At 40.4% G+C, this 12,652-nt stretch overlaps 1 long non-coding RNA gene across 14 annotated transcripts in view; it reads right to left on the bottom strand.

Moving 5' to 3' along the window:
• LOC310842519 overlaps window positions 1-12,652 on the bottom strand; it is a 65,816-nt gene that overhangs the window by 38,955 nt on the left and 14,209 nt on the right. For 6 of the 14 annotated variants that reach the window (XR_014563133.1, XR_014563134.1, XR_014563135.1 and 3 more), the window contains one exon: window positions 9,813-9,874. The exons of 1 other annotated variant lie outside the window; for it this stretch is intronic. This is a non-coding gene — a long non-coding RNA (uncharacterized lncRNA). Of the gene's footprint in view, window positions 1-4,048; window positions 4,183-9,613; window positions 9,716-9,812; window positions 9,875-12,542; window positions 12,592-12,652 lie in introns of those variants that run through there. 7 more of the 14 variants (XR_014563130.1, XR_014563131.1, XR_014563132.1 and 4 more) reach the window with 3 other exon arrangements.

The raw sequence follows: 12,652 nt of genomic DNA, 5'->3' as shown, positions 1-12,652 counted from the left end.
AAACCAATAGATCCAAATTACAAGAAAGGAGATCCAACTAAACCTTAGGAAGAACTTTCTGAACTTCATTGGAGGATTTTAAACAGAGGTTGGATGACCATCTGTCAAGAAGTATTTAGCTGTGATTTCTACATTGCAGGGGGCTGGACAAGATGACCCTTGGGATCCTTTCAACTACACAATTCTATGATTCTATAAGCAGAGGTGTAAGAACATTCTTGGCTTTATTCTGGAGTGTGAAGAGCAGCTACATCATCCAGTGACATTAGTGGGAAAGAAGTTATCCAGTGTTTATTAAAGGCACTTCTGTAAGCTATCCCAATTTAGGCTGACAGCTAATTTCAATGGACTCATGCTTAATGGACGTTATATATGTTGTGATGCATACATAAATCCAACACAACAAGTCATACACTATGCTTTGCGCTCGCGCTCTCTCTCTCTCTCTCTCTCTCTCTCTCTCTCACACACACACACACACACACACCAATCTATACCTATAGATGCTATTACCTCAAAATGATGTGAAGGCTACAAAGCTTGCATGTATAAAGCTTGTTTGAGGTAGAATAATAACCTAGAGCCATTACTTGCTGGTGGTACTTCACAAACTCTGACTTTGACCTTCAAGAGCTAGAAAATACTTTCTGTCATTGCCGGGTCTGAGACATTAAATATTCATTAATTTTCTTTCGCCAAGGTGACAAGTCTGATATTGCAGGTTGTCTGCTGTGGTAACCAAGTTCGCAAGTTATCAAACATGGAGCCACCTCAAGTAGTAATTATCTTGTCAGAGATGGTTGTGTCTCTACATAGAATACACATTATCATAGTTATTTCAGTATACGTTGCCTTTCATCTTCGGTTACATTTCTCCAAAATCATGTACTTCCCAACACAAGCAAATCATATGTACCTGACCAAACATCTCCCAGCATTGATTTGATTCTCTTAGTCTCTTAGTCTTATGGCCTGACTTGACTAAGCCACTAAGTAGGCAGATACCATAAGTATTGCTAGGAGCAGGCACTGGAAGGGTTCAGCATCCAAGCAAAAGGATCACTAGTGCCTTGTTTCTGGGACACAATGGCCCTGTAAAGCCACTTAGCACAAGAAAAAACTTGAACTGCATAAGTGGGATGAAAAGCAAGGGGATAAGGAAACACCTATTCTGAGAGCCCAGAGGTGACCCGTGACCCATAGGCATAGCCCTTCGGGAAATGTGAACATTTACCCCTTTATTTCTTTATTTATATATACAGTTCACTAAAATACATTTTTGTATACGTAAGACTGTTGTCTTGCTGCAATTTGCTTGGCTGCTGAAGGGCAACCACACCACCTCCAGTGCAAGGAACAGCCAGCAGACAAGCAAACAGCGCAGGTAGCAGGTGGCCCAGCTGAGCTGTTTAATAGAGGATGGGAGATACCGTGAAGAGGCAAATCATGACAGTCTTCAGAAAGCCTGTGTTAAGTGTGTGCAATACATTAGGCACACATTCAGCACACAACAAAAAAATACAGTAAAACGCAAATGCACACAGGCAGAGAGGGACAATTATGTGGCGACTATATGCTACTTCCAGTTGCTGTGAACAACTGCAGGAGAGGTGTGTGTCCCCCGTCCCCCCCGCCGCCACATCCTGCTTGTGGGCTTCCCAAAGGCATCTGTTTGACCATTGTGGAAAACAGAACGCTGAACCTAAATTAGACATTTGGTCTGCTCCAGCAGGACTCTTCTTATCCCACTGATTTTTGTGAAAGTTGTTGCTAGTCAAATGGCATTAGGGTCATGACTGTAAGATGTTTTCGTATGCAGTGTTAGCTAAGTCTGTGAACTTGCCCCCAACATAAGATATTTCATATCTATGACATTTTAATTCCACTGAGTCATTAAGATAAGGAAAAAGGGGCACATTTAGCCCTGTCCTATGATATGCTGAGCCCTCCGCATGTGGTGTGCCTTTGAGACCAGCACCTTAACAGGGATTAACAACTCTAGCATGTCATATTTCACAGCCAGCCAAGACAGCTTCATTTGTGCTAATGCCCCAAAGCAATTTTGCCACTGTGAACAACTGAATTACAAAACAAAACAAATTTACCGGAAAATACAGCTCTACCAGACATTTAGTGCACTGACCTATTACAGTAAAATAAGTGCTGGGAAAAGCTTCCCCTATTTAATAATTTCTGTGTGTCAGGTTGTGTGTTAAAAAACAAAGATTTGGGGCGGAGGATGGAGTAACACTACCAACAAAGAACATAGTGAATTCATAGTGGGGAGCAATGTTGACACTAGGTGCACAGCTGTTTTCAAAAAGCCAAAATTATAACATACAGCTGTTGATGATGGGGGAGGGGAGGAGCAGGGAACTGAATCCTCACAAACACCTAATCGCTGGATTTCAGCTAATTGGAAGACAGGGGGCATTAAGCACAGCAGCCCTGCCTCATTGGATTGGGGAAATCACACAGATAGCACTTAAGCAATTTCCAATTCTCATCCACCCATGGATACACATGCAGAAGTCTATGGCCACACAAATATAGCTGCTAGGTAGTTCAGTACAAGTGGATTTGCAGAATCTTATTTTTGTTCAATTAGGCTTACTGAAACCAATCTTCTAATAATACCCTTCTGAAAGCTGATGCAAGGCTGGACCTTCATTTCATTTTGACATGAGCTTTCACTAGCACATACCTCCACATGTGGTGAGAATGCCCCAAAATCCAACTCTTCTGGACAGCAGTCATACAAGAAATAAGCAAAATAACTAAACAGATAGTAGAAGTCACCCCAGAACTGACATTACTGAACATCTTCCAAGATCACAATGCCTAGTCACACTACAAAGAGGTCATAAGCCACCTACTCTCAGCAGCCAGACACTAGAGTGTCCTGTCAGGAATAAACATGGAAGACTGGTATCAAGTAGTATGGGAAAGAGCCTTGCTAGAAAAGCTAACCAATAGACAAACTGACACAGGAGCAAATAGAAGACGATGCCTACACACCGGTATGGCTCCCCTTTATCACACATGCAGCCCACCAAGACAAAAACAAAAACCCACCGACAACATAGTATTCAATATGGCTAACTTAAACCAACAACCCCCCCCACAGGTACAAACAAATCCCACTGCAGCCAAACAAAGACAATCAACCACACCCTAGGCCACCACCAAGGAAACATAACAAGCAAATAGAAAGAGAATCTACCCAATTGACACTGACACAAAACCCCCACACATACACTAAGTAAAAGAACATGAGCTTTACCACCCCACCACCCCTCTCTCCTGTCTCCCCCCTTTTCATCCCAACCCTATACTGCATATAACACCAATGTCTCACAACAAATGTAACTGATCTGTAGAAAACACAACCTGAAGAAAGAGACAATGCATGTGCTTTTGTAAATGAGAAAAATATTTAATAAAAAATATTTTTAATAATAATAATAATAAATATCATGGTTTAAATCCTCTGGTCCACTCCTCTAAGCACAATTAATTAATTGAACACCTACTTAAACCTCAAAAAATTGAATTTTAGCTTTCCTCCCCTCCTGAGTATGCCCTTGGGCAAGTGACAACACAGAGAAAGACGATCCAATTCCGCTACAGAGCCTGGACATCTTGCTTTGGACTCTGAGTGGGAAGATGACAACGTCCCATCAATGAAAGCTAAGCAGACCAAGCTGTCTAAAAGAAATGAAGCTGCAGCCACCCTCATGCTAACCAAATTGACAGCCCAGTTAGGCAAACTCCACAAGGATCTTTGTCAGGATCTCACTACAGAATGGAAGGCAGCCATTACCCAGATGGAAAGAAGACTGGATCAAACTGATACTCAACTGCCAGCAGTAGCGAAACTGCAGATGAAGCCTTTGACATCTCGGCCAAATATGCTGTAAAAATCAAAAAGCTCACCTCTTACACAAGAGATAGCCAAGTCCCAATGTGAAGAAGAGGACAATAATCTGTGCTGCTTTAACCTCAAAGTACGCAATATGACTGAATCCCTGGAAGCAGATTTACTAACCTTTATAATTTCACGATTTGATCTTGTACTACCAAATATGAATCCTACTAAAACCGATATTGAAGTGGCACACAGGAGCAGCCAACACTTGCAATCAAACAGCATAGTGGCCTGGTGACAAAAGAGGCCATTTTGAAAGAGCTACAAGAAGCTGACAGTTTGGAATGGGAGAGAAATCGCATAATAATTTCACATTATTTGTGCCCTGCAACTTTAAAGTGGATAAAAGCATTCAAAATATATACTGAGCAGCTTTCAAAGGCAAGGGCTAAATACAGATGAGGGTATCACTTCCAACATGGTTATAATTGACGGTATACAGCATAGAGCCTTCATGCATGCAGAGGTTCTCAACATCATGCATCTACTAGGCTTGCATGAAACTGACAAAGCGGGAAATGCAGATGATTCATCAGAAGATGAAGCTGATTTATGATGGCAGGAAAAGTGAGGATCCTCTAAAGCATTGAAAAAACACTGTTTCCAGAGAACAGAAATGCACCACATTGCTGGAGCCAGTAGAAACCACATGGGAGAGATCCAATACAAGACCTGATCTTGCAAAGAGCTTTAAAATCGGCCTAGTTTATATTGACAGCTCCCTATACTTTCATAAAACTGGAAATTACTCTATGAGTGATCAATATGCAGCCTTGGAATTGGACGCTACTTGGAGAGGGTCTATTCATTCATAGACACGGGTGGCGCTGTGGGTAAAACCTCAGCGCCTAGGACTTGCCGATCGCATGGTCGGCGGTTCGAATCCCCGTGGTGGGGTGCGCTCCAGTCGTTCAGTCCCAGCGCCTGCCAACCTAGCAGTTCGAAAGCACCTCCGGGTGCAAGTAGATAAATAGGGACCACTTACTAGCGGGAAGGTAAACAGTGTTTCCGTGTGCTGCGCTGGCTCGCCAGATGCAGCTTGTCACGCTGGCCACGTGACCCGGAAGTGTCTTCGGACAGCGCTGGCCCCCGGCCTCTTAAGTGAGATGGGCGCACAACCCTAGAGTCGGACACGACTGGCCCGTATGGGCAGGGGTACCTTTACCTTTACCTATTCATTCATTATGTTGGTTTACTGATACCCCTCCATTTGTTGGTTGCCAGTAAGAATGGCCCAAGGGGGAGAGAAGAACCCTACTCCCTCCACTATTTGTGGTGCAACCTGGTTTTGTTGTTTCACTGTTAAGTGTTCAAATGTTTGTTAAAGTAAGTTAGTTGATTAACCGCATTACTATGCCTATTATCCAGTTTCAAATCCTCTCTCCAAGGTCTGCCTTTCAAGGAGCAGAATGACAGGAGGACCTCGAATTAGCATGTCATTCGTTAACAGATCCTACCATATGGAATCCTGAAGGACACATTTAAAAGGGCATCTCAATGTACTGGTATATGGCATGGGCAACCCTGTCAAGCACCATAGAATGGAGTCTTTGCTCCAAAAAGAAGAAAAACTGGTTTTAAATGTTTGCAAAGATGCGTAGTAAAAAAATCCATTGATAAGGTTCTGTGTTTACGAGGCTATGATGTACAGCTCTGCAGGATCTTCCAAAGCAAGGGGTTGTAATCCTTATTTCACACTTTTTGAACTTTGCTCCCCAAGATGCCAAAGGGGAGCTTAACTCTACTACCCTAACTATAGCTTCTGTTTACTGCCCAGTGAAAGGCAAGTCCCCTTCCTAAAAAGCACATTTCAAACACTGATGTCCTTTCAGGGAGGTGTAGTACTATTAGGTGTTGATTTTAGTGGAATTCAAACACCTATAATACTGTACTTGGCAACCGTTCATTGATTTCATACAACAAAAGAGCAATGTTCAGAATCCACCTTTGACACAAGGGAATCTACTAAATTAATCTCAGGAATGAAATGTTGACAAATGGCACCATGGTTACTTTGCAGTTTTTTCATGTTTACTGTTGCTTGTTTATTGTTGTTACCATAAAAATGGAAAATCACTAAAAATATTTTTTTTAAACTAATATTTTTATTCCAGATAGACATCTCCAAGTGTTTGGGTGATCTTCTGGGACACTGCCCTGGGTGCCATACCCTTTAGAAACCACAGTATTGATTACAATGAAAATAAACTTTTTTGAACTCACTTCCAACAAAGAAGTGAAGAAAATGCTTAACTTTTAGATACTTGTTTAAAAAAAGACTGCAAATCATACTGCAAACAGCACTTAAAGAGGTGTACAAATTGCAACAGCAGGAACAACAAACATTATCGTTGTGATTGCTCCTGCATACTCTACATAGGTTGCTTTGAAATGTGCACAACCATCTTAATGGCTAAGATGGGCCCCAACACCATAGATAATTCTATGGAGCTGCCTAAAACATGTTTAGCATTTTTCTGTAAGCAGGTGGCTATACTCTCCCCTGCTCATTTCTAGTTCTTAAAATTCTTGACACCTAAAATGCAGTTGACGGCTCCATGCTGAGAAAAAAAATATATATCCAATATTTGCATAGGATTGGCCTCTCTCTTTCACCAGTGAGGATCCATTCATCTCTGGGAGGAAAAAAGCATTTAAATATACTGTTGACTACAGGTGCTACTTAAAATTCTTTCCCCATATCGCTTTGCTGCAGGTCATCTGAGTAAATGTTTGAGAAGAGCTGTATTATTTTCCTATGAACTTGTTTTCCCAGGAAAATATTACCATTACACAGTGTATATCATCTTGCGTATGTAATAAGGGAGGGAGGAGGAGATCTGTGTAATGGTAAATGCACTAACAACTCTTGCTGGCTTATTTAACTTTAAAATGTTGCCCTGGTCTCCAGCTTTTGTAAGTGGAATAAGAAAGAAAAATAGAAATAGAAACTTAGCAAAGCTCTGCCTTTAGAAGATGAATTCATGTCTGTTCTCTTTTTTTCTTTTATTCATTTTGAAGAACATTTACCAAGAAACTGAGTCCTACTGAGTTCAACATGACTTAATGTTTGGTGAATTTGTTAAGTATTATAGGCTAAGGCTGCAATCTTTAGCACACACACTTACCTGGGAATACGTCCCCTTAAACTCCATGGTATTTACTACTGAATAGACGCACATAGGGTGGCACTGCAAGCCTACCAACACTCCCTTGTCATGCTCCTGTGATTATCTTCTAATCACTACATCTGGATGCCAGGAAAGCATTACCTGCTAAACATCTACATGTAAGGTAGTTGTTGAAAGCACAGCTTTGCAAAGAAGTGAAGAAGATAGAAGCCTGCTTGCATTCTGCTGTGGCCTAGTCCACTTTCAGATGGAAATTTGAAAGCAAGTAACATATGACAAATATGAACCATCATTTTACAATGCAGATAAGCTTAGGGTACATACTTTTAGCACACACACATACCCTGCTTTCAGTAGAATAAAAATTGGTAGCTAGCAGCAAGAACAGCAGATTAGCCCTTGGCCATTTTCTGTTTTAAAAGGTAAAGGGACCCCTTACTGTTAAGTCCAGTCACGGACGACTCTGGGGTTGCGGCGCTCAAGCATTATGTGTTGTTGTTCTTAAGTGTACAATATATGCTAAGCATTAAAAAAAAAAATCTATGTGTGCTTTTAGCCCACACATCACTTAAGCTGAAGCCAATTTCCTATTCCTTCTGGCTTTTGCAGGGCTCAGAAAAGGATGCTGCAATATCAAAGTGCTGATTGAGCTGCTGGAAGGCGGGTACTCACAGCAGCACTGATTGCACTTCGGCCTTTGTGCTATCCTCCCCTTCAGTGCTGAATTTTAGCTGGTGTTTATATTACGTGTGCTGCTCTCTCCAAAATGGAAGTTGTTCATCATGTCGCTTTCCTTAAAGCTGTTCACATTTGTTACTTTTGCAGCCATTAAGAGCCCAGACACAATAGAGATAATTTTCAGCATTAAAGAACAGCTGTGTAATTACTCTGAACTTGCCCCCACTCACTGAATGGGTTCTTTAGTTGAGTTCATGTGTGTATGTACATATAACAGAGTGGCCAAATGGTAGAAATCAATAATTCATTACACAGCAAGGTTTGGATAAATGTACAGTGAATTCTTGAAAGAAATGGAATCGGAGGTGAGGAATTCCACTTTTTCTTAACCATTTCTGCTCTTCAAAAAAACAACAACAACATACAAGGCTGGAATCAAGTTGAAGAAATTTTTAGTTTAGTTTTAAGCTGTTAAGTTAGATTAGATCATTTGTATTGTTTTATACTATGTTTTGTGGATTTGGGGTTCTCTGGATTTTTTGGTTGATACTATGGAAATTTGCAATTCTTTGCAATATATTTTTAATATTTCATTTTGTAGGTTGCAAGCCACTTTGGACACAATTCTGTGGGAAAGTAGCAGACAAATAAATAAAAAATCCTTCCAGTAGCACCTTAAAGACCAACTAAGTCAGTTCTTGGTATGAGCTTTCGTGTGCATGCACACGAAAGCTCATACCAAGAACTGACTTAGTTGGTCTTTAAGGTGCTACTGGAAGGAATTTTTTTTTTGTTTTGACTATGGCAGACCAACACGGCTACCTATCTGTAACTAGACAAATAAATAGATGGTGATGAGAAATTAGGAAGGTACTTGACAACAGTACCACCAATTCCTGGCTCAATACCAGAGATGGCTCAAGAGATTTTGCTGGAGGAGGCAGGAAATCCCAAAAGTGCCCACCATAGTAAAATATAATAATAAACCAATTCTAGAGAGAGGTAGATGGTAGCCAGGTTTGTCTGTTATGGCAGACATACATATATAAAAAGTCCTGTAATATCTAAAGGTTATAGATACAATCCTACACAAAAATGTGCCTGTGGGTAAGTCCCACTGATCTCAAAAGGGCTTACTTCTGAACAGATACAGCACACCCCCATGTGAAACATTCATAATATCATAAGTCTTCAGATTTATGAAGTGCTATCCTCAGCTGGAAAACATATAACACATACATTCAAGTACAAAGAAAGCAGGAGGGCCCAAAGGCCATAAAATACAATAACTATGTTCTAAAAACTGCAACCCAAAGCTGACTACCTCAACTTCCCTATCAACAGCGGCCCACATTTAGACCTCTGGCATCCAAACTAAAGGCTCACCTAGTTCCAAAGGCAACACTACCTTCCAACCTTTCCACTTATCCACAATGTTTTATACTCAGAGCAGTCACAACACAATCAAGGCATTTCCCAGATATCAAGTTTGTAGGCTGGCTACATTCCTTTAAGGTGTCAATCATTTTTTTAAAAAAAACATTCACGCTTTTATAGAACTTTTAGAGCATTCAAAAAGACGCACGTACTTTATCTCACAAATCCTTAGAAACATTCCTGTAACATAAGACAATCTCATTGGTGAGACCAAGAGATTGGCTAGTCCAAGGTCACCTCCTGTGTGTTGCATATTTCAGCATAGCTATCTGGCTGACCTCCGCCAAGGAACCACTACTAATTGTTCTTTGGTGGTTGCTGTTGTAGTTTAATTAATGTGGATTTTACTTTGTCAATGTTTTCCAGTTTTCTGCTTTGGTCGTTCTCTGGATGAAAATGTAGCACATAACATTTTACAAAAGATCGGCCGGGTAAATACCTGTCTGTTGAGTAGCTATTAGAAGCACACGTGTCCTTCCAGAAAAAAAGCTGCCAACTCTCGCTGCAAGTGCTATTTACACAGTAATGGATCTAGATGACTCTGGCAAAAAGAACCAACCCAAAAGGTGATCAGCTCTGAGTGAATGTATCTGATCCATGTCAAAGTCATAAACTGGAGAATAAGCAGGAAGTCATACCTGGCCTTGAACATTGGTAATTTATTCTGTGTTCCAGCTTTCCTTGAAATTTGATTCCCCACCTGAAATTCAAAAGCAGAATTCACATTTTCAGTGTAATTATGGCTTTCCTCTTCTAAGGAGCCCACATACAGCTTCCCTGCCATGGCATTTACCTGAAAGGCTAGTGCAAGTGACAGAAGAGCAGTCTGGCAATTCCAGATATAATTTTCTTCTAATTAATCCAACTTGTATGCTACCTCTTCTGGTAAGAGGCCTGAAACATCCTTGGTTGCTGTGTTTTAGAGCTAATAAAGATATTACACTGCCAGGGCACACAGCTAAAGTATTATCTTCTGGTGTCTAACATCACTTAAAAGTCAGTATTATTTAAAGTATTGATATGTCATTTTTGCCTTTGAAAACAAAAGTTCTTATTATTACAGAAACCTTTTAGAACAATCTAGCTCCATGAAACTCAGAGGATAATCACAACAGCAAATAAAACATTGCTTAGACCAGGGATAGAGAACCTATGGCCCTCCAAATGTTGTTTAATTCCAATTCCTATCAGTTCCCGCAAGCATAACCAATAGAAAGAGGTGAGAGTTGTTGCTAACATTTGAAGGACCACAGGTTTTCCATCCCTGACTTTGAGAGTGAAATAATATTTTCAGTATTTGTCTCTTTCAAGAACAAAGTTCTTGAAAGTCTAACAAATACTTTGGTCAGCTTTTCAGCACCTTAATATAATCCGAGCATTTGCATACTGTATATGATTTATCAAACAAATATTTTATTGATTAAATCTTCTTCTGGTGTTATATATAAGACTGTAATGCTTTATGTCTGTCTCAAACAGGAGGTATGAAGTTAATCATATTTGCATTTATTCCGGCGACAGTATATTCTGGAACCAAACTTGTGCAAGATTAAATGCTGTACTTTCCCAACATTTCCAAAAGAAATTTAGTCATGAAACACTATCTACCAAGTCGTCAGGTAGTGTACAAAAGTTAAGTCTCCAACACTGATGAAACATTCCTTTAAAAATGTAGTTCAACGGACGTTTCATGTAGCTTAATCTCAAATGTCTTTTTTACATCAAATGGCTCCTGCTGGTACTCATTCCAAACAATAAATCCAGAAGTGATTTTAGTTAAAAATATACCTTCCTATCATGGGGAGGAGGGGGGAGACTTTGTAACCAATTGTGCAACCTTTTTTGCAAAATGGAACTCAATCAGATTTATTAGGAGCAAGTTTGGAAAAATAGACCGGCAGAGACATGTGCAGATCTTCCTGGGTGGAGAGACCCTGTCTTCAGCTGGTTCCTTCTTCCAAACAGTGCCTAACTATAGGGTGCCAAGGATGACATTTACCTTGCAGGAAGGTCCACTGAATTCAGCAGGACTTACTTTTGAGTAGACATGAATAGGATTGCATTGTTGGTTCCTAACTGCAATTAGCAAAGCTCCCAAATCATAGCCTATGACTTTTCAGGATAAGTGGGCATCAGATAGCAGCCTAAGGGAGGATGGAGTTTTCAGGTCCCACAAACAGATAACAAACCAGCTTTAACAATGCAGGTGCCTAGCTTATTTTAATGTGACAGTGCAACTAATTTTCCACTCTCTAGTTGAAATAGCTTACTTAGCTAATTGTTTTTACTATTAAAATAATAAATGCAAACATATATCACATATTCCCACACTGGCAAAATCAAATACCTCTCTGTTTTACATTGCTAAAGGATCTGAAAGTATATATGAAAACACACACATACAGAGAAAGTTGTATCTCAACTTAAAGCAGAATATGGCCCCAATCATTAAATAACTTACACAGTTTTGTCTCCAAAGTAGGCATGAAATATAGGAGGTTTCTAAAGAATGTCTTTGGTTATTGTGTTTGATAGCCTCACAAATCTCCCAAACCGAGAGATAAGCCAAATTCCACCATTGTGATTCTTGACCATGGCTTTTCTATTACAATAATACTAATATGTACACTAATTCTTCATGTGCCTAACCTTATGTAGCCTAAATACCCCAACTCCACCCCAAAAAAACAAAAACAAGAGGGAGGCATCAGCATACTATGGGGACCTCTGAGGTTTGTACAAATATATAAAAAATGGAGGGGTGGGGCAGAGGAGTGGGAAAACCCAGTTCTAAACAGCCAAATGAGGACTGAACATGGTCAGCGACCACCGTCATGGAGGGCAGGAAAAACCAGAGTGGAAGGTGGTGCGTTGGATGCCCTGGAAAAGGCCATGGGCAGGACCACTGAAGAGGCAACTTCATGCAGCAACATTTTGTTGCAGAGCTCACTCGTTCCTTCCAAAAACCAAGTCTGGTCCTCCCTCAAGAACAAAACAAGAGAAGAAGCCTAACAGAATAAATAGCCTTGAATGGAAACTAGACATCAGCTAATTCGGTCAGACATACAGGCATTATAGAAGGGAAAGTCATCTTCCATTACATGCGGCTGAATAAAAACCATTAATACCAGCAAGCGCAGGCTTCGCAACTCTTAGCTCTAAATAGCCCAGAATTAAGAATTCCTGTTAACATTTAGTTTGGAACATTTTAGAAATTCATTTTTAACTTCCCTCCCGCTGTTTATATTCCTTACTTGCAGGCTGAAATGTAGAACACATACAGTGTGCTCACCACAAACTTTCTTCATTTGCAGACCTAAACGCCCTGCTTAATTGGCCACTGTGCTTAATTGAGCACTTTGCCTCACCTGACAACACTATTAACTTTCAGCTGCTTCAGCTGGATTACTAGGCCCGCTCTAGAAACGGAAGAGGAAGCGGAGCCCTCAAGAACCACTGAGTTCCAAGTGGGATTCCC

Source organism: Podarcis gaigeae, assembly GCF_964106915.1.
Source record: "Podarcis gaigeae genome assembly, chromosome: 4".
NCBI classification, from domain to species: domain Eukaryota; kingdom Metazoa; phylum Chordata; class Lepidosauria; order Squamata; family Lacertidae; genus Podarcis; species Podarcis gaigeae.
Note: the sequence above shows the minus strand (reverse complement) of the source record. Positions and strands in the feature narration are given on the sequence as shown.